Raw genomic sequence first — 3850 nt, 5'->3', positions numbered from 1 at the left:
TTGGGACTTATCCCAAGCAAATCTATATTTTTAGTGACTTCACAAATCTAAACCAATTGTGAGCTTGTGCACATCGAGATTACTCACAAGCGCGCACATGCTTCATTGCATGCGGCAACTCCTCAATTCGTTGGGTTGTTAAGCCTAGAAATGCAAATTAGTGACACTAATATGAAATGGGAAGTAGATGCACAAACTATACACCATCGGATACTTCACACACTATCATTATTTCTCACAAGGCAAGTAATACGGTTGTAGCGGAGCCTACATTATGCGAATAATTTTGATAGATGCGAGGGTGTCCCGATCTTTCGATGATATGATATCTATCGTTTTGGTGGAGAGCCGACTTTGACGATCCGACTACAAACGTGTACGGCGTTGCATCTTAGCAATAGCTAAACCAATCTCATGAGTCAAGATGGCAACGGGGACGAAACCCACCGAGTTTTGCCTTCCCAAACCCATCCCCACGAAAAAATCGCAAGCCCGTCCCCGTCCCCGTCACCGTGCGCAGGGCTAGCTTTTTGCCCATCCCCTAAACCCATCGGGGTTTCAAAACCCACGGGGAACCCACGGGGAAATCGGCATATTTAAGGAAACATAAGGACTGGAGCTCTACCACTTAGAACTAGAATTCCACCACTTGTGTTAAATGCTGATTCCAAGGCAACCATGCTGATCGGAGTTGCAAAAATATCACGTGCTAGCAGCCTCAAAGTTGGATAGCGTGTTCCACCAACTTTCCACCAATCTAACACACTGAATTTATCTTTGAACAATGGAACTAGCTCATCTTCCAGGTAACGGTCTAGCTCAGATTTTATACTAAAAGATGTTGGCCATTTTCGAGCAACATGTTCATTGAACAGTGGCATACGAATTGGCTCTTGCAAAGAAGAGAATGAGCAAGACGAATGTCCATGATCATCATCACTCTCAAGATTATACTCCTCGAATATGCTTATTGTAGTATTTTGATGGGGATGGCGGGTTTCGGGTTCGGGTATTGTTGAAACGGGTTTGAACCTGTGAAACGTGTCGGGTTTTATACTTTACCCAACAACAGCCCCGCGGGGTTAAAAAGACGCCCATCCCCGTCCCCTAATAGGGTAAAAACCCGCGGGGACGCGGGTTTCGGGGCCCCATTGCCATCTTGGCTCATGAGGTTACTAACGATGCCGAAAGCATAATTAGCCTGACCACCAAGGTCTATTCCTGCCAGCAATCAAAGAATGAGCAAGAATATGATAAAAGCAATCTGAATATTGCGAATATGGATGAAGTATTGATAACAACGGGGTTTCAAAAGCGGTCTTGGCCTGGTGGTTGGACATAAACGAAATATACTAAGCTCCAACAATGGCTAACATTTAACTAAATAAAACCCAAGTCTAAACGATGCCTTAAGAATTGTATTTATAGGGAAAAGACAGAGGATTTCGTCCACCCTTGGCAAGGTGGGACTAAAACCCCTCATGAGTCGTTTCTGTACAATATAGACTCTAAAAATAGCATACGAGATAGTATTTCGAAATTACATGGGCCTGGCCCAAAAATAAGGTAGCGCAGCACCAATAATAAGCTATGGATGAAATTTTTGAAAGGTCATTTTGTATATTTTGTCCATCTTCTTGTATGTCATCATGTTGGCTTCAAAGTGCAGAAATCTCCACTGGGACCTTCGTTCTTGTTCTCTTCACACGCGTCTTCATCTCCATACTTGATCATGCTCAAATGTTCATCCTTCTTATCCATGCTAGCTAGGCCCTTCAATTGTAAGCAACACAAATGTATATAAGTTAGGCAGCATCATATTCTCATGAACATCAGAAACATTACCAAGAAACAAAAGTACGTGATAATTGAACTGGCGTGCGCGAGTTCTAATAATTGGTCCAATAGGTATAGCAGCAGGGGTTGTGGGTGTAACTGGTGTTGGGAAACATTACATGGAAAACAAAAAAAATTCTACGCACACGCAAGATTTATCCATGGAGGTGCATATCAACTAGAGGGGAGAGTGTGTCTACGTACCCTCGTAGACCGTATGCGGAAGCGTTTAGTAACGCGGTTGATGTAGTCAAACTTCTTCACGATCCAACCGATCAAGTATCGAATGAACGATACCTCCGCGTTCAACACACCTTCAGCTCGGTGACGTCCTCGCCTTCTTGATCCAGCAAGACGGATGAAGTAGTAGATGAGTTCCGGCAGCACGATGGCGTGGTGACGGTGGTGGTGATGCTATCTCCGCAGGGCTTTGCCTAAGCACTCCGAAAATATGACTGAGGGACGAAACTGTGGAGAGGGGTGAGGGAGTCCTGGATTAAGGGGTCCTCGGGCATTCGGCCTGTGTGACATGGGCTAGACTATTGGGCCATGAGGATATAAGGTAGAAGACTTTCTCCCGTGTCCGAACGGGACTCTCCTTTGCGTGGAAGGCAAGCTAAAGCGTCCGGATGTATTATTTCCTTTCTCTGTAACCGACTTTGTATAACCCTAGGCCCCTCCGGTGTCTATATAAACCGGAGGGTTTAGTCCATAGGGACAATCATAATCATACAAGCTAGACTTCTAGGGTTTAGCTACAACGATCTCGTGGTAGATCAACTCTTGTAATCCTCATATTTATCAAGATTAATGAAGCAGGACGTAGGGTATTACCTCCATCAAGAGGGCCCGAACCTGGGTAAAACATCGTGTCCCCTGCCTCCTGTTACCATCGACCTTAGACGCACAGTTCGGGACCCCCTACCCAAGATCCGCCGGTTTTGACACCGACATTGGTGCTTTCATTGAGAGTTCCACTGTGACGTCGAAGTTAGGGTTGATGGCTCGCCTCGTTATCAAAGACAGTATCACCTCCGGAGGAGCTCTGGCCTTAGGCCAAACCCTCCGGTTGGGCGGCTTTACCATGACCGCCCGTTCGGCCGTTAAGCCGACGATGACTTCGTAGGTCATTGAAAATCGCCTCCGTGTTGACTCCGAATACTCCTGACGGATGGATCCGGCGGAGTGGTCGTCTTTAAACGAACTCCTGGATCGCATCGCCGCCATGGGGGTCGCTACTGACTATGATCAGATTGAGCTTAAACCCGATCAGAGAGAAATCAAATCTCCGCCGATCACCCATTAGATAGCGGGCGTAGAAGAGCAAAACAATGATTCTTCCCCTATGCTGAAGACGAACTATGTTCAGATTTCTGAGCTCGAAGAGCCGGATACCTATCCGCGGAAAGACACTCCAAGCCCTCCGAATCCGGAATCGGGCGTGGGGCCTGGAAAATCATTGGATATCCCGGAACCCGAACTAATAAGCTCAGAAACTTCTCAAACTTCAGACTCCAAATTGGGTTAGGGTTCAGATTTAAAGCCACCCACCCACCACATGCAATATTCATCAAGAAATTTTGGTCATCCGGATATATGCGACCTCACGTGCATGCGACATCAGTCTCAGGAAACAGTCCATCACTTTTGGGCCAGGCTCCTCCTTGTCAAAAACAAGATTAAAGATTGCCGCGACGGGGACGCGATTTCAGTATTCTGCAATAATTGCATGGACGAAGGAATCCTCAACGCCATCAACTGTCGTCGCGTATTACGCTTCGCTGACTTGGCAACTATAGTACAGAAGTACTGCGCAATGGAAAGCGCCTGGAAAACTCAAACAACTCGCTGGGAGTCACTGGACTCCACCGAACCCCTCGGGCGAGCAAAACGGATGCACCCTCGCGGGGCACCCGAACCCATAGTAAAGAAAACTAAACCCATTATAGAACGCGGAACCGTTCTAGAGGGATGGCTCGATAGGCCATGCAAAATACACATGACACCGGATACC

The sequence above is a fragment of the Triticum dicoccoides genome, chromosome 1A, assembly GCF_002162155.2.
Source record: "Triticum dicoccoides isolate Atlit2015 ecotype Zavitan chromosome 1A, WEW_v2.0, whole genome shotgun sequence".
NCBI classification, from domain to species: domain Eukaryota; kingdom Viridiplantae; phylum Streptophyta; class Magnoliopsida; order Poales; family Poaceae; genus Triticum; species Triticum dicoccoides.
This window is presented reverse-complemented; position numbering follows the sequence as displayed.